The 26,529-nt window shown below is 34.9% G+C and overlaps 1 long non-coding RNA gene across 1 annotated transcript; it reads left to right on the top strand.

Moving 5' to 3' along the window:
* The first annotated feature begins 470 nt into the window (after nucleotides 1–470).
* LOC137386924 (uncharacterized) lies at nucleotides 471–2,028 on the top strand. Its single transcript, XR_010977852.1, has 3 exons — nucleotides 471–538; nucleotides 1,273–1,334; nucleotides 1,891–2,028. It is a non-coding gene; the product is annotated as an uncharacterized lncRNA (long non-coding RNA).
* The last annotated feature ends 24,501 nt before the right edge of the window (nucleotides 2,029–26,529 follow it).

Genomic DNA, 26,529 nt, shown 5'->3' with positions numbered 1-26,529 from the left:
ATAAAAGTGCAAAATCTACCCAAATGAGTTTGAAATTATATTCCATTGGCATCTGATAAACCGCTTCGATAGAAAAGTGCTGATTTTCATAACCATATTTGGGTCTTCACTAGTCATATTTGTTTGCTAAATATTGTTATTCATATAACCATATAATAATTTACATGTATACTTTTAACTCAACTTTAAATCAACGATACTAAACTATTTATTTATTTTTCTGTCGACAGCCCTGATTAGTTTTGTCAGTGTTACTATAGTTACCTTTTAAGCAGCTGTTCCTTCGCAGTCATTTTTACTGATAATCTTCTTAATTAGCAGAATCTGACATTTATGCTGAATTCGTTTTTCTGTTGACAGAACCAAAGAATTGCAGTAATTTTATGGGTGACAGCACTCTCTACGAGTATGAGCTGCAGTACGGCCGACACATCATCGGAGAACCACGGTTTATTCGTTATTTGGGCAAGCTCACATTCGTGTGTCCAGCCGGTTCTATTGGCTACCAGAGGAATCAGCTTACTTATCAGTGTCGTGTGTGAGTTGGAGAGAATAATTTTAGTGCAATACACGTGGTTTACTGCGAAATAATAGCACCTCTGTATATGTATATAAAATTTGTTATGATTTGGTGAGTAATGGTCAACAGATGTAAGCAGGTGTAATTTTAGGAATGTATTTTAGGAATGGTAGCAATTAGTAGCCAGGTTTAATCTTTGACAGTATTACTAGAAAGTTTCTATTCAGCTTTATACCGGCGAGACAACTCCATATGACGCTGCAATATCATCATAAAAACAGCTGTGTAGCATTCATTCTGTCATGATTCAGTGTCGCTGTTTGGAAGTGAAACACCCACTTCGCGCAATACGCCATCTTTGCGCCATGGGCCTGGCCTTAGCGATCAACGATATCGCACTTTTTTGTGCACATGGGTCCTACTTTTCTGTCGCCTCATATTCAGACATATACCTTGACATAAGGCTTCGCGCAACCATCGCTCTACTCTACCACCCTATGGAAACATAATATACTTGTCGGCCCTGTGTAGCGCTTCGGTCCAGTTATTGCCACGCAATCCCTGTCTGGAAATTCAGTGAATAATTTGCTTCTCCTGTTATGAATAATACTAAATAGTTATGGTATACCTGGTAACACTGCATGTAGACGGGCGATGAAAGTAGGACATTACATTCCTTTTCTGGAACTATTATGTAGGTCAAACATTATTCAGGTCAAATATTGTGTGACTATTTATTTATTTTGTTCTAGCGGACCAGATGGATACGGACACTTTGAACCTCTAAAAGAAGGTGTCTATCCAGATTGTAGACGTAAGTACTCGCTGTTGACTAAAAAGTTAAACATCAGCGCCAGAGTGATTTCCACAGGATATATCTGGTTAGACTTGAATGCACAGCTTCTAGCGGGGAGGGGAGGATTTCGCAAGTTGCATAAAGTTTCACAGCCCATAGTAGTTTGCAGATTTGCTCTGTTCTATCAGAAAAGGTTTCATATAAATCAATGTGCTACTTTTAGAATTATACCAAATTGTTTTGTGTGCTACATCAAATCTGTACAACTCAAGCACAGATCCCTTTACCCCTTTAGTGAGAGATCCCTTCATTGGATATTCATATATTTTATACATGCAATTGCAGCCTTATTGGATAACTCATCATTTAATTCCAGATTACCTGTTTCTTTTTGACTAGCAACACTGATCTTAGAACATAACCAATGTGTATTAGGTGGTCATGGTTTAAGTCATAGCAGTGTGTAGATGTCGGACTGTGTCAGGGTCATTGGCTGTCGCTTATAAGCCTGTTGATGACTTCGTCTAAAGGTTTACAATGAAAACGATGTTCTTATTATGGATATTTCTTGTAGCTATGGGTTGCTCAAGGAATGACAGGCGGACGGGGTACCAACTTGAAATAAACATCCCGTTCAAGGAGAGAGCGTGTTATGGAAATGGAACCTGTAAGAAGGGGATGCTTGCTACCCTTCATTGTAGCGATTCCACTGATGTGTACATTCACTATTACCAGTGCGATATTCCTTCTGGCAGCGCTTCAGTTGCCATGAACCAAAGTGATCTTGATGCTGCTTTACATGCGGGTGTCTGGTTCCCGACACCGTCTTGTGGTAAAGATGTTAATTAATAATTGTCTTTATGTTACTATCACCAGTTAATGAATTCCATAACAATTATGGTTTACTACTGTATGCGTCTAAAATACTACAGTATATGTCTAATATACTACCGTAACAGTATCGGTGTCTAATATACCACAGAATATGTCTAATATACTACAATATGTGTTTAATATACTACCGTATATGTCTGACTAGCTGTACTACCCGGCGTCATTCGGGAAATTTAAATTTTTTTAATATTTGTAAATATAAGTCATTGTAATATTTGTGAACATAAGTCATTTTCACACAAGAAGTAGACAAATGGTATGTTAGCCATTTTTCAAGGTAGCGAGTTCTCCAGTAGGCATATAAACTATCAAAAATGTATACAATATTTAATGTTTCAAAAATTTGATTGCTGTACGCAAAATTTATTACATGGCAATTAAAATAGAAATTCTCTCAGGGCTGTATTGTCCAAAGAAAAAGTTCTAAGGAGACTGTCAATTAGTAGTTGCCAGAGGCCCGACTCAGTCGTGTGAGGAAGGTCAGGTAGCGGAGCTGAAGCGCCCTCCAAGAGAAGAGGGGTTTGGGAACCCTCCCCGAGAAAACTTTGAGAATTATGAGCAAAATTAGAGCATTTTAAAGCGTATCTCGTATTATTTAAGGTAAATATCCAGGTCCTGCCAAGATGAGTCATTTCAAGTCTTGCAAAGGGAGCTAGCTACAGAGTTACATGGTTTTGAGTTGTAACCTTAAATTTATATTTACATTTATGTTCATAAATATACATACTTGTACATGTGTACATAAAAGATTGACTGTTATAGCTTGACACTTGTCTTCTTGCTATTCTTCCGTCAATGTGTCTATGGCAGAACTCTTCACAACTGATTCTGTATCTATATCAACATCTTTATATTGTGATGGAAACGTATGTTGCCATCTCCTTTTTTTCTTTATATCATTTGGAGTTGTATTCTCTTTTTCATTTATGTAACCACGCCCCTAAAGGAGGCTGGCCTTTGCTACCTTATTTGCATATTCAGCTGTATTTAAGGCAGAGCCTCGGCTCATTTACGTTGTTCAATACATGCCTTGCATTTGGACCCACACTCTTCTGTTACTTTGCGCAATAGCAGAACCACACTGAGCACTTACTTTACTCCAAGACTCAGTCTATGGACTGTACTTTGGGAGTAAAGCCACAGAAACACTGTCGACCCCGTCGACCTCAGGTCGACCCTGTCGAACTAGTATAGTACCACTCAGGGAGCAATTCCTGTTGTAAGGTGGTTGATGTGGACCGGTGGTGTAAGTCGACCTAGTCGCCTCCGCGTGTTGGTCACGGGCAACCCTTACACAGCCCCTGTGAAGAGTGAATGCAGACCGGTAGAGTAAGCCGACCTAGTCGCCTCTACGTGTTGGTCGCAGGATCCAACACAATATATGTGTAATATTAGAAGATTATTTAGACAGCCTGCCCTATGGTGTTCCTCATCGATGTTTGGATTCGTTTCAATGCAGAAAAGTATCTCTCGTCCACTGCATTGGTGGCAGATTAGTGAGCCTCTCTACTTCATCGCTAGTAGCGCTAGAGTGCAACGTTGCGCTAGAGCACTAGATAATTAGTTGTTGAAAATTCCAAGTGAGTGAGCTTAGACTAAAATTCTTTCTAATTAGCCGCCGAAGATCACTAAAAAGTTGGGGCGGCTCAGCTGCCCAGCTGCCTCAAGGAATACGGGCATGAGAATTTTAGTGTCACGTAATGACTTCTACCGTGTACAATATGCCGATTTCGCAATTTTCGAGATTTTGACAAAAGAAAAGTGCTCCGGATGGTTCCGGAGTCTCTTAATAGGTCAATACAGTACTGAATTCTCTAAAACGTTTCATGAGAAAGGCAGTTTGTGCAGATCGAAATAATTTAAAGAAAGAATGAGACATCAGTAAAGGTGTTTAAAAGTGAAATAATTAGCAAGCAATGATTAAATAACCTCTATTCTACTACAATGATTGCAAAAAATATGAATTGATATAAATATGATATACAAAATGAAAGAAAAAAAACAAAAATATGAATAAATCGAATGAATAATAACAATGACAGGTTACTGTTACCGTGGAAACATCTTTGAAAATTTTCCGGGCATAGTACAAGTACATCACTTAGTCTGACGGAATGGCGAAAGAATGTATTGGCCATTTTTACCGCCTACTCGGGATAGCGCAACATACAGCTTTCCATGTGAAAAGCAAAAAGGTGTTAGAAGGTCAATGTCAACAATTTTTAGTGTTTGCCTTTGAGATTTATTGATGCAAATGAAAGTCAAACAGGAAATTGAATACGTTTAAATTGAACTGGCACATTTGTGGGAATTAGTGGTATTCTAGGAATAAAAACTTTTTTACCAATCACAGCTCTGGTAAGCACTGTACCACAAATAGGATTTACTGATAGATTTTCAATGGTCATTCTCGTTCCATTACAAAGTCTTGGTAAATTAAAACTTTGAAGAAGTATAACTGGGGCCCCAAGGCTTAGTTGAAGATTATGAGGAGGTATACTTGCAGGCTGTAAAAAGTTTAAGAATTCTGTCAGATAATCAAAAGAGTCATTCTCTTCAACAACACAGCCTATGCTAAGGAATGAAGCCGTAGTCTTAGGAATTTTTTCCAAAAGTAGTTGATTTAAGCGGTCAACAGTGTCATTTTAGGTGCCAGAATTACCCTTTCCTTCAGTCATTGGTGCTGAAAATAGTTTTCCTGAATATTAGGGTACACTTATTTGGTAAATTGTATTCTGTGTCTACAATCCATTCCTAGTTTTCAAGAAAATATATCAGCCCATTGTTAACTGGTAGCTTTCCATCACCAGTATTTAGAAGTTGTTCAGAAAACTCCCCCGAAGCGTCGTCCCCTCGCAAATGCACTCTCATATTTAACATTAGTTTACACATTTCAACACAGTGCCATATATAAGAATCCTTTAGGCAAGTTTTGAGTTCATCAGCTGGAGTTTCTTCATGTACATGTCCGGTAAGGTTTTTATTGCCAGCAAGAAGTACACATACACCACTCATAAGTTTGTCATTTTTTAAAGGTCTTTAAGCATGCGGTCCAGAACTTCCAGTGTTGCTTTATGTGCCATAGTACATTCATCCCACGCAACTAGTTTCATGGTCTGTTTACGAATGTTGCAAACAGGAGTTTTCAGGCATCCTATATCCAATGGTAGTTTAAATGTGAAATGAGGCGTTCTTCCATCTTCCAGCAACGTAGCGGCTATACCTGAAAATGCGACTGCCAGTGCAAGTTGCCAGTTAAATCTGATTTTAGCGCGAACAATATTGAGCAAAAAAGTTGTACCAGTTCCACTGGGAGCGTTCAAGAAAAATATTGCTTCACTCTCACTATTTACAGCTTCTAAAACTTTTCCATAAACTAAAGTCTGATCAAATGTAAGGTTTGGTTCTGAGCTGCTAACAAATATATTTAAGTTTTTTATGTCATAGTCGGTTTCTCGTAGCAACTCTGTCTGTGGAAGCAGATCTAAATTTCTGCATGGCGAAATTTAGATCTGCTTTCACAGCCTAAGTCTAAGTCATAAAACTTGTCACGTAACTTGTCATTAAAGATGACAAGTTACGCGACGCAGAAATGCAGAAATTTCTGCGTCGCGTAACTTGTCATCTTGTCGCGTAACTTTGTGTAGTAAAATGCTCAAGTAAAAACACTCTACGTTTGTTGTATAAATGGTATACACTCTTCCCAGTGCATTTGATGCACTTATGTGAGGCCAGCTTTCAACAAATTTCTCTTGTTTTCTGGATTTCTACTTTTTCTGTGCTGTCCACGTGTAGCAAGTAGGCATTTGATAATATAGTAGAGTTCAAGCAAACTCATTGGTTTTGCATGTTTTAAAAATTTTGTTAAAGTAACCCTTGGTGGTTCCTGTGCGCGTTGTTCGATGTTGTCCTCATTGAAGTATACTCGCCGTCCATTTTCTAGATGTACACTAAGGTGTGTTACTGCAGGATGTCTCTGATGAATTGGCAAACCTAATATTTTCTTAACAGCTTCATTGTTGGAAATATATCTACCAGTTTGCAAGGTAGTCACTTCATCCTTGCTATTTTCTATTACAAAAGTTTCTTGATAACTATCTTTGTAAATGTATTTGTAAATTTATTATATCGATTTAACCGAATGACAATATTCCACATTCAGATGTGTGTTGAAAATTCTTGATAGAAGAGGGCAGTATGGCACAATCCATCTGTTGTCGATTTCTATTTCTGTGCCAGCGTGTTAAATTCTTGCAAAATGTCCTCTCATTTCTGGCATTCGTCTTTTATACTGTGGATATCCATTATCAGCAGTCAGAGTGTCATGAATAAGTTCTCGAGAGTATTATTTGGTGTATTTTCCATCTTTCATACAGAGAGAAAAGCGATTGAGGTTGCCAGATGGTCCATGTATCATTTGTCTAGTACCGTTGCTGTAGCGAGCTGGATTCTTCTCTTTATCTGGAATTTCTGTGGTTTTTATTGAGTCGACCTGAATTGAGCGTATTTTTTCTACCAGTCATAAAAGAAGATTACAATGAGTCAGACCTCATTTTGCCATTCAAGTGAATAAAGGAAACATTGAGAATATCCAAAAAAATTCCCTTTGTTAGCAAGTTGAGCAGTAGATTCACTTTTAGCCCAAACTCTCCAGTTACATTGTCATGTCTGTCATGAGCTGCTTGTCCATCTATGAGAGCTTCTTTGATATCTATTCATTTTGGATTGCATGTTAATGTTATGAAGAGATCTGACCTTCCATGTTGTCTGACATAGCATCCTAGACATACTCATGCATGTATCGTGGACTACCAGTAACAGAAGAAGGAAAAATGACCAATTGGCCAATGTTCAGTACATCATCATTTTGCATAGCATCTCTTAGGTGAATGTAACTGTCAGCCTCAAGTCTTCTCTGGCTACACATAATATAAGACAATCTTTCACTTACCATTTTTGCGTACATGTCTGTCGAAAATTGGTGGAACAGGTGTCTGCATCTGTGTAAATGGTTCGATTCTGTGTTTCATATCATTATCCTAAAAGCATAAATCCCATGGCAAATACTGTCTAATTGTTGGCTTCAACTGTCTAATTGTAAGATGATATCCATCTTGTAATTGCCAGTATATACTTGGGTACTGTAGCGCATTGTAGGGTATATGCATTTCATAAACTTTTGTAAGTCTTGGTTGTCACTTTTGTAACATGAGATCTTTTTTATCAATGTCCTGTCCTACAATAACAATTGCTGGTTCGAGTAATTTGAGTACATTAAACTCCTGTGCATGTCCTCCTGCGGTGGACACCGGGCCATGACTTTTCCATTCTTGTAAGTATTTCTCTATATCTTGCATGTTTTGTTTGCTCTTGTTTCATTATACTGTTAATAACTTATTCGTTATACTTATCGCTATTATGTTTTGCTTTCATTGTATCGCTGTTCTCATCTATTATATAGCCATACCAACGCATTAGAGACTCCATTTATTTTTATTGTTATATGGTTTTCCTTACTTGGTTCTATTATCCGAAACAGGTGAATTTATTTTATATAAGGGAGCGCGCTCCTCAGTTGGTTAGAGCCCTAATCTTAAGCCCTTCTACTAATGGGTTTCCCTTCCTTCTCTTCTTTATGCAACAGTCTAGATCATGCCAAAGTAAAGGCCGGCAAATTCCTTTACACTCCAGCTGGTCGCAAATCTGCAGAATTACATTTTTTAAACTATCATCTTTTAGATTTTCCATCATTGTTTTGAATTCATGAACGTAGATGTTGTAGCGGTAAAAAAGTATTGCAAATCTTGGACAATGCTACACCTGTGACACGTTGACATTTTTGGTTCACTTCATCATCAGAATTGCCCATGAAGAATTTTCGCAAAAACTTGTTGCTTTTGTTTTCAGCCAGCAAAAAAGATCCGTTTAAATAATAAATCTGTCCTTTTTACATTAAAAAGGGTATAAAACCTGGCTCGCGTGTTTCTCTTGAGGCTCCAAAAGATGTCATCTGAAAACAATTGTTATATGTGCGAATATTAGATAGAAAGTGTTGAAAACATGCACTATCTCCAATCATTAAACTTTGCAATGGTTCGGGGGATGCAGTGACTGGTATTTTGACTTTTCTATTAGCGCAACAAGTGCCTAGAGCTTCGTCCTTCCACTTGAGTGCTGAACAATGGTGTCAAATTTTATTCATATTTCTTATCAAGCAAAGAAAATCCCTCTCATAGTTAAAGAAGCAGCCATAAAAAATGCAGCTCTAAACCTTTCTTGCCAAGATGTGCATATTTTTGCAGCAATCCTCTCTCACTCATACACCTGCCTCTGTTCATGCTGTTCACCTGTTCCCACAGATCTTACCATTGCAATCCTCTTTCGATCACACACTTGTCTTTGCGTACGTTGTTCATCAGTCTCCAACGATCTTACAGTTGCAATCCTCTCTCGATCACACGCTTGTCTTTTTGCACATTGTTCGTTGGTCTCCAACGATCTTACAGTTGCAATCCTCTCTCGATTACACGCTTGTCTTTTTGCACATTGTTTTTCTGTGTCCAAAGATCTTGCAGTTGCAATCCTCTCTCAATCACACGCTTGTTTTTTGCACGTTGTTCATTGGTCTTTAGAGACTATTTTGCTGCAATGCTCTCTTGGTCATTTGCTCATCTTAGTTGATGTTCCTGATCAGTCTTTGATGCTTGGATTTGTGCTGTCTTTCCTCTGGCTTTTGTTGAGCGTTCAAATTTTTGTTGTTCAGTTTCCAAAGCTCTAGCAGCAGCTTTCCTCAACCTGTCTTTTCTAAGTTTTCTTTTTCTAAGTAGGCCTAGAGTAAATCTCACAGATAATCTAACTGATAATCTTACTATTACAATAATCTTACAGACTTTTGTTATAAAATGTGAAATTTATTTAGGTTTGGAAGGAAAGATATGTAAGCTAATACACAAAGCGAGCACTGTAATGAACTTTCGTGAAACACGTGGCTAACTAACTCAATATTCGTCTGATGTGGGAGAAAATCGTCTAGGTTAATATACTACAGTCAAACATGGATAACTCGTCCACGGATAGCTCGAACACATGGTTAATTCGAACATTTCCTTTGGTCCGTTCCCACGTAATGATAAATTGCTATAGATAACTCGAACTCAACACTGTTAATTCGAACTGTTTTTTTGCCCAACAGCTACCGAAACGGTTGTTTTCGCTTTAGAAATCACTTTATTCAAAGCCATAGAGGCAAACTTCATCTTTTCGTAATTCATAAGCGTCGTTATTACCACCATCGGCAAAATATTTTTGTCAACGACTTTTCTAAAAGTTTGGTGAAATTTGATTTACACTGCGATACGATGAATAGCACGGGCTAGCCGGGTCACGCGCAAGAATTTTCGCCACGCACATACAAAACAAAAATCGCATGTTGTTTTGTATGTGCGTGGCGAAAATCCTTGAGTGCGTGACTCGGCTAGCCCGTGATGAATAGTTTTCCGACGTTGATTCCGTGTTGAATCAACGTCGGAATGTTGAATGTTTAAAATGTCTTAAAAAATGTTGTAATTAAACGTATACGTTGTCTGAGCTACAAAAAACTATTCATCGTTTGACCTAAACACAGAATACGTGTGTACATTCAATAAGTATCTATTAAAAAAGCGTGAGTGATATAGAATGTACCGTAAAACCTCGTAAAACTTCTAATTGAACTGCATCGGAGTGTTGCTCTTAACGAATCCCAGGTAAAGTAAGGTAATCTGCATAAACTTCAAGAAAAAACGGCAAAATTGATCGTGGGTAAAACCCCAAAAGAAAAAAATGTCTTTTCTTTTGAGCATTTCAACAACGATCAAGTTTTGCCAATGTCAATCTGAAAAACGTCCTGGCAATAACATCACCTCAAACAACAAACCAATCTCAAGTGATAGAAAAATCTCTATACTTTTTGATAAAAACGTTTTAAACTTTACATTAGAAGCATTTAATTTGAAACAAGCCATTTGTGCTTTTGATTTATATTATAGTTTGTATATGTACATGTATCTACTAATAAATAAGTAAATATATGGACTTGTGACAGTGCTCTGATAACTTGAATGCTCTGATAATTCGAACACTTTTGCTCGGTCCCTTGAAGTTCGAGTTAATCATGTTTGACTGTATATCGATATTAAAACAAGTGTTAAATTAAAAATCGAAAATGTTCATACAAACAAGGATGTTTTAAATAGAACTGATTGAAAAAGTTATTTTAGTAAAGAATTTTAATTATTTTATTTTTAATTAACAGCAAGTATGTAAACTACCAAACGGATGATTTAGTAATGCTACAAAAACGCAACCTGAGAAAACCCAATAAAAATCCATATTGCGTCGTAACCAGTACAACAATCGCTGAAATTTAATTTCGAGAGAGGTTATTCTTGGTTTCGTCTTGCTGCAAACAAATTAGCCCTAATACGGCAAAGATGTAAAAACATTGTGTTGCATAGAGTTCATAGAATTTATGGAGTTTTGATTAACACGTTATTTAGCGTGGTATTACAAAAAAATTAATGCGCTATTATCAGAATTAGGAAAACATGGTGTGGCTGGGAAAAATCTTTGGAGCAACTGAAATAAATTAGGAGAGCGAATGAAATGTAGATGTGTAATAAATAGCAAGTATGTAAACTACGAACAGATGATTTTAAAATGATACAATTAATACAAACTGAGAAAACCCAATAAAACCCGCTATTTGGTCTTAATCGGTACAACAATTGCCATATTTTAATTTCAAAAACGGAAAACAGAAAAAAGGATGTATACGTTATTTAGTATGTGCCATGTATTGGAAGAACTTTCATGGTCTCGTGTTTAGAGAATTGGATTGCAAAACTGTGATCGCATTCTTCGTGTGTGCAAATCCAACATAATGTGACATTTTAATTCCAAGATTTTAATAGCTATAGCTGGACATACTGAAAACAGACGACAGAAAACAGACGACAAACTTTGAGAAATATATATGTAATAGGCCTATTATACTACTGCATGTGTGTCTAATATACTATCATATATGTCTAATACACTGCACTATTTGTCTACAATACTGACGTATACGTCTTATATACTATTGTATGTGTGTATAATATACTACTGTATGTCTCTAATATACTACTGTATGTCTCTAATATACTACTATATGGGTCTAATATACTACTGTATGGGTCTAATATATTACTGTACGCATCTAATTTACTACTGTATGTGTGTCTAATGTACCACTGTATGTGTCTAATATACTACTGTATGGGTGTAGTATACTACTGTATTGAAGACTATTATGCTTTTGTATGCATACCTATCAAAACTGTCTGACACCAAACACTCCTGCATTTGTGTTTATTATCTTAGACAAAGGATGCGGGCCACCAGTGAACATTTCTGAATATATCGACTGTGTGAGCAAAGGGAGGAACTATGATCAAGGAAATTGGAACTTTCCGAATAGATTTGTAGTGAACTGCACATGCAACAGGGGACTTATGAGAGGTCTGCTCTGATTCGCTTGCTGTTATATTACAATACCATAGATGTATGCTTGTAGTGATGGACACCATGTCTAATAACCCTGCTTACTAATATAATACAATATCAAGCGTACAGAACTATGTTAATAATATTGCAGAAGACGGAAGCCCACCGCAAGTTCAGTGTGATGCGACTGAGAAGGAGTGGAAAGTGATCAAGCCTTGTCGAGGTACAAGCTGACTCCTATGTTCCATCACAATTGTTTCATTAACTCAGTTACTCAGCCATCATATATCATGCATGCAACAGTCAAAGACTAGCATTTCTATTATTTATGTTTTAGTTTTTATCAGTGTGGGAGCTTCATACAAAGTTTTTACAATCAGTCAGAGATATATGGCTAAACGCGAATAAACTGATTAGCAGAGGTGTTATTAAACATTCACAATCCTATTAATTTTCCCTAAAACACAAAGTATCGTATAGCTATAGAAGTTGATGCAAAATATCAAAAATTGTTATAATATTAAAAGATCGTTACCGTTATAAGAACTGTGTCCATTTGCTCAAAGCCTAGCCTGTCTTGACAAGCTGTTGTTTTTGAGTAGTTGTCTCCCCGTCGAGCGGCAAGCAACTGTTGTTGCTCGCCGCTCGACGGGGAGACAACTACGCAAAAACAACAGCTTGTCAAGACAGGCTACTCAAAGCCATGCATGGAGGTTAGGAAAAAAGATAGCATCATATGAGATTCGCACTCGTGACTTTCATAATGGTGCTCCGACGCTCTTCAGACCGATGCTCAAACAATCGTGCCAATGTACCACAATGTGTTGATAGTTGGTATCTGTGCTTTATCAGCCCATGAAACTGCCAAACTACTAGTAGTTATAACATTGAATAATATTTACTATAATAAGAAACATGTCTGTCTGTCTGTCTGTACGTGTGTCTTAAGGCAGGGTTAAAGGTTGAGATAGAAGTTTACTCTATGCAGGGTTTGAACTTGTGATAATCCGCTTGGCAGGCTTACACTCAAACACCTGCCCTACTTTCTTAATCTGCACACCTGCTGATTTTTAGGGCACACCAGACTACCAGGATGTTACTAGTTACAATAATGAAAGCCATAAGGCATTTAGTGTCTCTCATGTTAGCAATGTCTTTTTATTAACGCCTATTCTGCAAACTATAAACATCTACTGCAGTTGACTGTGGACCTTTACCAGACCTCAATAACACCAGACACAATGTCACTTACTATGAGGCATATGCCCTGATGGAACTCGAATGCGAGGAAGGGTACCGATTTTTCCCTTACAGATATGAAAAGACTAGAACCGTTATAGTTGAGTGCCAACGCTTCTCTGGTTGGCTCAACCTTCACCTCTTTGAATGCAAAGGTACCTCTATTAGATTTAACTTATATACATTTTCAATAGTTTCTTATACACGTCTAGCCAATGAATAAAATTTATTTAAATAATTTCAAGCATTTTACCCAACAACAGAACTAACTAAAGCTGAATACAGAAATAACATCAGATACAAGCTATAATGCGATTCATCACTGAGCTTTTATGACAGGTCATTTGTATCTCAAATCAGTTTGCTTATCCAAAGCAACTAAATACAAATTAATATGTTCCTACTTTAAAAAAAACACCTAAAACAGGATATTATAATGGAAGACATGTTTTAATTGCTTCAACTCACTACCGACGCTCAAAAAATAACAAACACTATACATGTACATATCGAGTGTTTATGATCTGCAATAACATGTGAATATGTCATGTACAGTACTGCATGGAGTCCTTACCTTAGAGACATATGGTAGCAGTTAACGCGATGTGACAGAGGTTTGATGGCAAAAAATTTAGTACGCTACACTTTTGTGACATTATGTAGCTTAACATAAACTTTAAATTCAACTTAAATGACTTGATCTTGCTATGCGCACACTTAAAAATATGTAATCTTACACAAAACTTAATTCTAATTTTGTTTCCATTTTCATCTTTTATCATTTTCTTTTGATTTGGCTCTTTTTTCTTCGCTTTCAGTTTTGCTTTCCCCTTCATTTTTCACCAGCCCTCTCACATGTAATTCCTTCTTGATCCGTCAAAAAATACCGAGCGATGCTGTTTACGGAAAGAGTCTCTGGAATATTCGTCCACCTAGCAGGCGCATTGGGAACCGTCTCAGAATTCGTGTACCTTAAATTTCTCGTATCTTAATTTTCTCGTACGTTGGACACTTAATCTCAAGGTATTACTGTACCCGACGGACCAAGTGATGACAACTACCAAGCCTATAGTTATGTTTCAGTGTTCAAGAGAACATGAAGATAGATGTAGACTACAAGTCATGTCTTATGGTGCAAAACCTCTCAATCTCTAACCAAACACTTATTATTTTCAATAATTTTTATTAAAGGTTTGACCTATCAGTTTGCTGTTTCCCTAGTTCCTTGCTTTACAAACATTTCATTTTCAAATTGAGCAGTTTAGTCCCATCATCAAGGCCTGTGAGGTCATCAAAGTTATGATTTACAAGCAGACAAGATATACCTGAGTTGAATATGTTATGTGTATAGTTAATAATATTATTATGTAGCATTGGATGGATGTACAGAAGATGCCTTGCAGAAACTATACCCAGGTATATATCTCACACCATACAAGAATTACTATGACAATCATGAGGCTGTTGTAGCAAGATGCACTAGAGGTTATCTTGCTGGGGACCACCGTAAGCCAGTATTACTGATTCTCTTAAACTCAATATCTCACCATATATTATATTACTCTTATGTTAACTCAATATCTCATCTTATATTATATTACTGCTATGTGAACTCAATATCTCACCATATATTATATTACTCTTATGTTAACTCAATATCTCATCATATATTATATTACTCTCATGTTAACTCAAAATCTCAATATATATTATATTACCTTTTTGCTAACTCAATATTTCATCATATATTATATTACTCTTATGTTAACTCTTTATCTCACCATATATTATATTACTCTTATGTGAACTCAATATCTCATCATATATTATATTACTCTTATGTTAACTCAATATCTCACCATATATTATATTACTCTTATGTTAACTCAATATCTCATCATATATTATATTACTCTCATGTTAACTCAAAATCTCAATATATATTATATTACCTTTTTGCTAACTCAATATTTCATCATATATTATATTACTCTTATGTTAACTCAATATCTCATCATATATTACATTACTCTTATGTTAACTCAATATCTCACCATATATTATATTACTCTTATGTTAACTCAATATCTCACCATATATTATATTACTCTTATGTTAACTCAATATTTCACCATATATTATATTACTCTTATGTTAACTCAATATTTCATCATATATTATATTATTCTTTTTTTACTCAATATTTCATCATATATTAAATTATTCTCATGTTAACTCAATATCTCATCATATATTATATTACTCTCATGTTAACTCAATATGTCACCATATATTATATTACTCTTATGTTAACTCAATATCTCATCATATATTATATTACTCTTATGTTAACTCAATATATCCTCCTATATTATATTACTCTTATGTTAACTCAATATCTCATCATATATTATATTACTCTTATGTTAACTCAATATGTCACCATATATTATATTACTCTTATGTTAACTCAATATCTCACCCTATATTATATTACTCTTATGTTAACTCAATATCTCATCATATATTATATTACTCTTGTGTTAACTCAATATCTCATCATATATTATATTACTCTCATGTTAACTCAATATCTCATCATATATTATATTATTCTTATGTTAACTCAATATTTCATCATATATTATATTATTCTTTTTTTACTCAATATTTCATCATATATTATATTATTCTCATGTTAACTCAATATCTCATCATATATTATATTACTCTCATGTTAACTCAATATCTCACCATATATTATATTATTCTTATGTTAACTCAATATTTCACCATATATTATATTACTCTTATGTTAACTCAATATCTCATCATATATTATATTACTCTTGTGTTAACTCAATATCTCATCATATATTATATTACTCTCATGTTAACTCAATATCTCACCATATACTATATTACTCTTATGTTAACTCAATATCTCACTATATATTATATTACTCTTATATTAACTCAATATCTTACCATATATTATATTATTCTTATGTTAACTCAATATCTCACCATATATTATATTACTCTTATGTTAACTCAATATCTCACCCTGTATTATATTACTCTTATGTTAACTCAATATCTCATCATATATTATATTACTCTTATGTTAACTCAATATGTCACCATATATTATATTATTTTTATGTTAACTCAATATCTCACCATATATTATATTACTCTTATGTTAACTCAATATCTCATCATATATTATATTACTCTTGTGTTAACTCAATATCTCATCATATATTATATTACACTCATGTTAACTCAATATCTCACCATATATTATATTATTCTCATGTTAACTCAATATCTCATCATATATTATATTACTCTCATGTTAACTCAATATGTCACCATATATTATATTACTCTTATGTTAACTCAATATCTCATCATATATTATATTACTCTCATGTTAACTCAATATGTCACCATATATTATATTACTCTTATGTTAACTCAATATCTCATCATATATTATATTACTCTTATGTTAACTCAATATCTCATCATATATTATATTACTCTTGTGTTAACTCATTATCTCATCATATATTATATTACTCTCATGTTAACTCAATATCTCATCATATATTATATTATTCTTATGTTAACTCAATATTTCATCATATATTATATTATTCTTTTTTTACTCAATATTTCATCATATATTATATTATTCTCAGGTTAACTCAATATTTCATCATATATTATATTATTCTTATGTTAACTCAATATCTCACTATATATTATATTACTCTTATGTTAACTCAATATCTCACCATATATTATATTATTCTTATGTTAACTCAATATCTCACTATATATTATATTACTCTTATATTAACTCAATATCTTACCATATATTATATTATTCTTATGTTAACTCAATATCTCACCATATATTATATTATATTACTTTAATGTTAACTCAATATCTCAATATATATTATATTACTCTTATGTTAACTCAATATTTCATCATGTATTATATTACTCTTATGTTAACTCGTTATCTCATCCTCTATTATTTTACTTTACTTTTTCTTTAACAGTCTTTGAAGTTGTCATCTGCAATGCAATATGGGAAGAGCAGCCACTCGACATAGCAGAAGAAGATATGATCGAGCTTGAGGATGGTAAAAAGGTATCTTGGATGCCAATTTCTAGCAATCAGGATCCGGTCCCTAACCTCAATGACTTCTACTACCTACCAAATATGACGTTGGTATTGAAGGGGTTTGAATGGGACTACCAACACATTAAGGGCAACTTGACATGCATCAGTAAGTTCTTTCCAACAGAGATTGGCAATACAGAAAGTAGCAGTTGGCATAGTAACCAATTTACCTTATTAAAGTACATACGCATCTATTCAATTCCTGTATAGAAAAACTTGCAAAAGGAAACGTTTCATTATAATTATATTATTTGTTTGTCATTACCATTATATTATTGTTTTGTTTATTAACTTTCTTCAGCCTATTAAGACAATTTTGATCCCATTTAGACTTTATTTTGCAGTTCAATTGAGTGTAAGAAATTGCAGCAAAATTTCAAATAGTTTCCATTTTCCTGCAATTTATAAATTTATAAATTTATCTCTATTTTAGGTCATTATGTAGAAGCAGATTAGATATTTGTAAGCCCGTTTTTACTGCCATCATGCGTATCAACCATAAGACTTTTTGTTCAGGCTAATCTGTAAGGTCGACTTACAGATCATACAGATTATACCATATATTTTTAGCAGAGAGAAGCATTTAAGGTCTGATGTCCTTCCTTTCACCACCAGTTCATTCACCAATCTGGTGGTGACAAGCGCTTGACCAGAGAACACCAATCTGTTGTTCTCCGGTCAAGCGTTGTAAACCGCTATGAATCATCCACTTTTTATTCGGAAAATAGTTCTAAATAGCAAAACCATTTCTGTTCATATCTATATATCTATATGCTAGTTGTACAACCCGGCATTGCCCGAGTAATAAAAAAGACTTTAGACAGAAAATTGATTTGTATTGAACATATAACAACATTTGCCATTTTAAATTTCAAACAACGTATCATAGTGTGATGGAAGAGCATCGCGAACAGGGCCAGTGCCGGCGTAATGATCGATTGGCAGACCGAGCAGGGCCTCTCCCTTACGCCCGGAGGCCTGGCCGGCGATAAAGGACAAAGATGAATCGACAGTACATGGGTCACGTAGCAGCAAGCGTTACGGCGTGAAACAAAAACTTAAAAAATTTAAAAGCGATTTAAAATCGCTGTAATTTTAAAGTTTCATAACTTTCAGCGACATATATGTTTTAATAACGTACAGGGGAACCTCGGTTCTCGAACATAATCCGTTCCAGAAGGTTGTTCGAGATCCGAAACAATTTTTCCCATTAGAATAAATGTACGAAAGTTTTAATTCGTTTCAAGACAAAAAAACAACTTCGGTAAAGTATTCTTTAAAGGTTTATTCTCAACAAAATTAACATTACAGTTATTTGATATGAAAAGAATTACTATGTTTTACTCTGTTGTGTTGTGGGGGCAAAATATGTGGGAATGTGATTACAAGCTCTTAAAGGCTCAAAAAGGAACAGTTAATCGCAGCCACATGTGACCGCCATAGTTTGGATTCTCTTTCCAAAACGGCTTAAATGTGACGTAGCTGTGTTAGATGGTTTCTGTTTACACTTTCATGCAACCTTATTCGTCGAAATATTTCGCAATAATACTTTACGCATTCAATAAAACCATGGCTATTGCTCTTACGCGTCTATTTTATTGTCATTTTAATGCTGTCACTTTTAGCAGTGATATCTTATAACTTACCGTAAAAATTCGTTTAACTTTTTAGCCTTAGCTTGAATGAGTACATATCATTGTCTAGTAATCATGATGAGCCTATTGGTCATTTGTAATAATCGAAAAGTGCTGCAAAAATTAGTTGCGGAGTATTGGGTCACATGATCAGATTATGACTTGCCGATTAGACCAAACCAAAACAAAACTGTAAAGTAGCGAACATCTATATTTGATACAAGGTCTTCGGTAAAACCCGAAGTGTTTGTCAAAAACTAGTGCCACGATAAGTTTTATATTGAGCTTTTTATTGTCCTTCCAATTCTCAGGAGAACATCATGTGACAAGACGATAACCAAATTTTATGACTACGTCAAAGAATTAAAGAGATTCCAATCTACGGCTCCAACCTTTTAAGAGATTCCAACCTCTTAAAAGCTCAAAAGCTTTTCGCTTTTGAGCTTTTAAGAGGTTGCAATTGTATTCCCACATATTTGACACCTACAACACAACAGAGTAAGACATGGTGAATCTTTTGATACCAAATAACTGTAATATGAATTTTGTTGCAAGCCAACCTTTAACATTTTACACCATAAACTGTACTGGATGCCATAAATAAAAGCGGGTAGATATAGATCGGTTTAACTTTAATAAAAGGATTTTCCATGACCAAACACGAGCAAAGCAATTGTTTGGGAGCTTTATGATAAATGCATATGTGCACACAACTCACGGGAAGTTATTCATCAACGCCATCGCAAACCCTTGTACCGAAATCTCATCAACAAATTTCCCCATTTTTCTAATGGATTCGTTTAAGTATAATAACAATACAAAACACATATAAACCTATTTAAATATGTTACCAAGTCTTTGAAATTTGTAGACATTATCCTAAATCTTGCTCATCTGATCGTATAATACATAATTAGACTGATTATTTTGACCTAAAATTGCCATTAAACCCTGAGAAGCTTTTTTAAATCAAAATTAAGACCGGCCAACGAAACGCCAATAAAGCTGTGCGACCGAGAGTAGAACCATTAAGTTATGCGCATTTCACACAAAAAACAAGCACATTTCACCAGTCTATGGCATTGTCCATTTGCCGAAGGTCTCTAATATCTTTCCGGTTTGAATATCTTGCAAAAACATTTTACTATAAGAATAATTATTCAAATTTATAAAACCTTCATAAGATTTAATTATAAGAATATTCATTCAAATTTATTTATCCAAAGGTTTCTGTAAGAAACGTATACCGTTTAAGGCGTAGACCAATTTACAGGTATGAAATTGTGGTACAGTTTATCAGCCTATATTTTTTTGTCCAATAACGGAAGGTTTCATTAAATTATTTAGAACGTTAGCCAAAATTCTTTATATCTTATGTACAAGCTAGGGCCAAACTAAAATGCCCCTTTATGACAAGAAAATTTTTTTATTTTGCTCCAGTTTGCAGAAAACCTCCAGCCGCGCGAATGCTGATGCTCGCTTTATGTTATAGATCGCTATCAAAACCATTCTACATTTAAGACAACCAACCTTCAAACTGTGTATATTACACAGCAGCTTGCCATTTTACATCTAATTTTGCATTTCTCCTATTGCGAAGGAGAGATATAAACATACTTTGTATAATCTTTTCCTTCCATTATTGCTGTTTGTTGTACATAATAACACCCAGTACATTACAGCTACCATTGCAGCTACCATTGCAGTTATCCTCTTGCACTGCAGTGCTATTTGACTGCTAATATTGCATATGTAAACTAGCAATACCCTTTCTTTTTTCAAATATTTGGTCATGGGCTGTATGACGAGAAATTCTAGTCTATTAAATATCGTCGACGATGCCTTCAGTTTCAGTGCGCATAATCGATGAGTAATCGCCGAGAAAACAACGATGACGTACATGTATGATGACATGGTGTGAACCAGCCTTTAGTCGCATAATGTTTGTCACAATGGATATGCTATTGTGAATTAGTGTGATTTCTAGGATGGTAAATCGACCATCACAACAAACTTCCATAACAGATATGCTGGGCGATATATAGTTCAATCACAGCCAACATTCGATATCGTAGCTGATCTGTTATACTGCCAAGAGAGATTACTCATGCAAACGCATTTATTGTTTCTACTGGTTGTTAACGTGTTACAAAATAAATGCTAAAATTTATATACAAATACATGATCGTATTTTTTCAACATTTTACACCATAAACTGTACTGTATACTCTAGATAAAAATGGGTAGATATAAATCGTGTTTAACTTTGATAAAGGTTTTCTATTTATGATTATGGAAAAAGAAAACAAAATTAAACATTTTGCTCTTGAAAAATCAAAAACATTAAAGGTTAAGATACAGTACCAAGAATTGCAGAAATGGATGATAAAAAAAGGAAAAAATGCAACAGATCAGTTGCATCAAAAATCGTAGGAAAAAAATATAAACAGCAATGGCACAATTATTTCACATCTTTAAAGGAGAATCCTCCTCCAAAAAAATGTAAGGTAACTCGACAGGAGGGGTTATCTCCCTAGCAAGTTTCTTTAATAAAGGGGGCATTGTCCCAAATGGTTCTTCCTTTTTTGTAAAGAATTTATGAAGCGTAAATTGCTTCTCCGTTTGTTAAAGAATGTTTTCATGCTGTTTCTGAAGCTGTTCCAATTCCAATGTGCATCCTCCGGTTTGGTCAAGAACCGAATTTATGTTCAAGATCCGAGACAAACAAATCTCAAAACTTTTGGTCAAAAACCGAGTTGGTCGAGAACCGAAGCGTTCGATAACCGAAGTTTCATTGTATATAATGAGTACACAAATTGCCAAATTCTAATTTCGGCAAAATCTATTGTTGATACGGTTCTGCTAAAAACAAATTAGCTCAAGTACGGCGAAGACGAAAAAGCATTGCATTTCATTGAGCTAAAAGATTTCGAATTAATGCGTCATTTTTATGCGAAAACGGGAAATGATATATACATTATGCAGTATTTACTACGTATCGCAAGAGCTTTTGTGGTCTCATGGTTAAAGAAATTGATTGCAAATTAGCGAACGCATTCTTCTTGAGTTCAAATCCATCAGAATGCGGAATTGTAATATCAACATTTTAATCCGTATAGCCGGAATGAAACACAGACAGACATACTTTGAGATTTAATTATATATAGATTATAATTATATTTTCCAAAGTTTGTGTGTTTTCCGTTGTATATGTCTAGCTATATCTTGGAATAAGGGATTCATAAGGCAGAAGGTTTGATCTTGGAACCTCCCATTCAACAGTCCGACTGCCTCACTAACTAAGCCACACAAGCTTGATAGATTCACCAGGCGATATCTTTGTTATATGGAAGCAAATAGGCTACTGCGTCTGGTCACGACGCAAAGTCATAAGCAGCATAGCTCTTATTAGTAAGCCTAATTTAATTATCCATTGGCAATGTGCCAGGCTAATAGCAAGTGACAAGCAATTCTCATAAACTCTCATTGTTTATAAGCATACTTTTAATACCCGGGCAACACCAGGTAGCACAGCTAGCTATGTATATCATTAGAAATTAAGCTTAATACTATATAATATTTCAAATATATCCACTTGCAGCTGACTACACTGAACACTACCCGGAATGGGTTATAGTCGACGATGAGGAGGAAGAATAATCCCTATTTTCATATATCAAGATTTCATTTTCTGTATACATACAATATATCTGTCAAATTTTAATTAGAATATATCAAAGAAAAACATATTATCTCTTATCGCAAAATTAAAAATATTACTCACTCTTGTTTGTTTGACCAGGGTGTAAGTCTCTGATGTCCCTGACTTTCTGTCAGCCTCATTATTTTTGTCTTTGATTAAACACTGTTATTGCCATGTTTTGGCTTCGTCCACGTCTATCATAATATATTGTACATGTTTGTCTTGTCTAACACGATCTGTTTTTGTACAATATTATTGTGTATGCCAAGATTACCACAAAGCATTTGTAAATGGAATTTTGTCTACTTATGAAAAAAAGTCGAAGAAGTATCAGGTAAAAGAACTATTTTTAATTAGTGCTCACAAAATACCATTATACTTTTTGCTAGGGTTAGTTTTTTCGCTTGTGTGTAAAATACTTTCTTGGTAATCAACAACATCATTTCACTAATTTGATGAAATAGCAGTTTTAACTCAGAAGGAAATATAACGATGAAAAAATGAATAGGTGTACTTATATGCAATGTAAAATCATAAATTTAATTGCAAAAGCTGAAGAGATAATATCATTAGATCTTATAATAGGGTTAAATTTTAAATTAAGTTTACATTAAAGGGGCTGAGCTTTACGATATGCTTAAAAAAGAATTTTGAAGTCTGCAAAACTTTGTTAAAACCCGCAGGTTGAACATGTAAACCGGTGGCCTCAAAAACAATTTTCAATAAAATATATGCAGTGTGAAGTTTAACAAAATGACTAGATATACTGAAATTGTTTTCACCGAAGCAACTTATTTTAATGTTCTGATGAGCCCATTATCTTTCTGTATAAAATTTTTCATTTTCGCTTTCTTAGGCAATGTTAGATATAGCGGAGGTGTATTATGTTTCCGCAACTGTTTTTGTGAACCTAAACGCAAATTTGTATTCTTGTAAATCATTTTTTCTGATGCATGGTAACCAAGCACAATCGTATGACATTTGTAATCAAAAACTTAGTTTTATTACGTCCGCCTTCTGTTCTCACATTTTTTATTGTCGTTGCTGTGATCTATTTGAGGAAAGTTGACAAATGACTATGAATGTGTTAACAACGTTGTCATTGCTACTTACATTAACATTGTGTAATGGTTTTAGTGGAAATACAAAAATATTTCCACCAAATCAGCCACCTTGTTATATTGACATTTCACTAAAACTCGATACCAACAGGGAATGGGACAGATTACTGTATATACATACATACATAACGCCGTTATTTGATTAAGATATTAAGACTCCAACGAAAGTTGGAGCTATACCGGAAAACAGACATACGATACAACGGGACGTACCGGCATCGAGCCATACTAGCAACAAGACCACTAAAGACATCCAAAGTCCAATAATAAGAAAACAGCAACAAACTATTTAGGAACTCCAAACCAAGAAGAATCAACCACTGAAGATGAGCTAATCACATATCATAGAAACCACCAAAAGAATTTGAAATCCATTCTCCTGCTAGCTAGCACCGGATATTGACAAAATAACTTGAATATACCATCTCATTAATCTAGTGAATTTCGAAAGACGTACCCAAAGACAGTGTTCCCTCAATGACCAACCTCAGTAACATAAAGACACAATCATGAACACTTATACATCTACCCTCAGGCTAATCAAATTCAGTAAAAGAAAACCATTAAAGTAGTTCATCCTCTTTTCACATTGACGCCTTGTAGATGTACAAGACTGAGCTTAAGAGCAGATAAAGCCATTGGCGTAGGATATATTTTATAATACATAGCTTGTACTACTTTTGGTTAACTTTGCTCTATTTTAGAATTTTGCTACTCATGTATCAAGGTTTTGGTTCATGAGAATAAATAATATTTCTATTGCTATATTAACATCTGAGAACTAGCATAGTTAGACTTGCACTAAAGATCTGGCTCAAGTCCTATAAACTGAACTCTCAACTCTTGACAACCATAAAAAAGCAGCATAAGCAGTTATGAAACTGAACGAACCCTCATCAGACATAGTTTTCCCAAAACAATGTCCTTGAATATGCATAATACTTTAATTTCACCTTTTACTTATTCATTTAACGATTGTCTCATACTGCACTTGGTCATGTCAATCATCTTATACTGTGAAAGTAAAAGGTTGTGACGGCATGTATATTCGTGGCAGCGTTTGTACAGTCTCATATGACAATTCTTCAAAATTGTGCTTGTTCTTCCAACATGTAGCGTTTGGTTTTTTTATGTCACGAGGTAAACACAGAACCTATGACAATGATTATTATGTACAGCTTGTCATGTGTTGCATTCAATCGATTTACCTTTTTTGTAATGGTGTGCAGTGTTATAGTGTCCCGTGTGATTAATGTGATTTACGAACATCCTTAGAGAGGCAAGGTCTTAAAAACCAAACCCAAAAACCTTAAACCAACGTCCCAAATGTTAAGAAGGTCTGTGAAAAAATGTAAATAGTTGACAGTTTTTTAGCTATCATAACGTACTTTCTGGTCAGTAATTTGTAGTTTTGTCCAAGCCTCATTTTGCAAAGAAAATTCCACTTTTTTTAAGGTGTTTCAATCCAGTCTCGATTAATGCAATTCAGAATTTAAGAATGCCTTGGTCGGGCTACCGATTACAGAACCTAAGTACAGACGCTCCCCAACTTACGAACGAGTTACGTTTCGAACGATAGTTCATAAGGTGAATTCGTTCGTAAGTTGCTTCAGTGCTATATTTTGTATTATAATTTATGTTTAAGGCCTATATAAGTATATTGAAGGTTTATATAAGTAAGTTTAAGGCATGTATAAGCAACCTGTATTAGTTTGTACTAAAAAACATTTAATACAATGGAGTGAATACGTACAGTACTGTACTACGTATTTTATATCATGGGAGAATCTTCGTCGTCGCTGGAATGGGCTTCAAAAGTTACTTCCTCCTTTGTAACTTCAATGTAAGAAGAAGATGAGGGTTGATGAGTATTTTCCTTGGATGATTTAATAGAAACTGGTCGAAAAAAAACCCTCTTTTTGAAATGGAAAAACCACCCATGGCTGGCAAAAAACGTTTTTTCGCCAGCACTTCCCAGCCTTGACATCCTCAAAGATAGATTTGGCCTTCTCCTGAATGAGCAGAAGGCTCAGAGAAAAACGCCGCCACTGCTGATCCTCGAGCCGAATGGTGAGAAGTTTCTCCATCTCTTCTATGATTTTCCCTCTTTTTTTGCGAATGATTGTTGATTGCATCGACACAGCACCTTTCACTTGCTCCATTATACGATTTTTCCATTTATAAATGGTGCCGACGGTCGAACGATTTAAGTTGCATGCCGGTGCAGTGTTCACCATTTTCTCACCCGCATCAAGCTTCTTTATTATTAGCACTTTCTTTCAAATAAAGTGGCTTGCCTTTTCTGTGCACTACCACTCTCACTAGAAGCGTTTTGCTTTTCACCAACCATATTGAATAATGGTTGCACGAGATATTTAATGATAAAAATAAAAAAAGTTCTTTGTGCGCTAAAGATACGTTCACGCACTTATGCACTGCAACGAACTGAGCAAAAGAAAGAGGATGCTGGGTGGTGCTTCCGAGTAGTGCTTATTTCCGCCGCTAATACCGACGTCAAGCGTCTTTATTAACGGCGGACATATGCGCAGACATGTTCGTATGTACCGTTGTTCGTAACTCAAATGTTCATAAGTAGGGAAGCGTCTGTACAATTGTCTTGGGTAGTGCTGAGCATTTATCCTTGAAAATAAGACATGTCGTCCATATCATCCGTCACGTCTCGAGAAATATTCATTTCAGGAAAAATATGGAGTGTGTTATTTCTATTGAGTGTTATACCTGATCTTCTTGGGATAAATATAACATATTCTCTCAAGATGGATATGCCCTCGCCTCTTGAATTACATCATAGTTTGCACAGAATATCGTACAAACTTTATTGGCTCACTCTGTTTTCCATTCCATTTGTCGCTTCTCTTAGAAACATTTCATA

The sequence above is a fragment of the Watersipora subatra genome, chromosome 2 (assembly GCF_963576615.1).
Source record: "Watersipora subatra chromosome 2, tzWatSuba1.1, whole genome shotgun sequence".
In the NCBI taxonomy this organism is placed as follows: domain Eukaryota; kingdom Metazoa; phylum Bryozoa; class Gymnolaemata; order Cheilostomatida; family Watersiporidae; genus Watersipora; species Watersipora subatra.
Note: the sequence above shows the minus strand (reverse complement) of the source record. Positions and strands in the feature narration are given on the sequence as shown.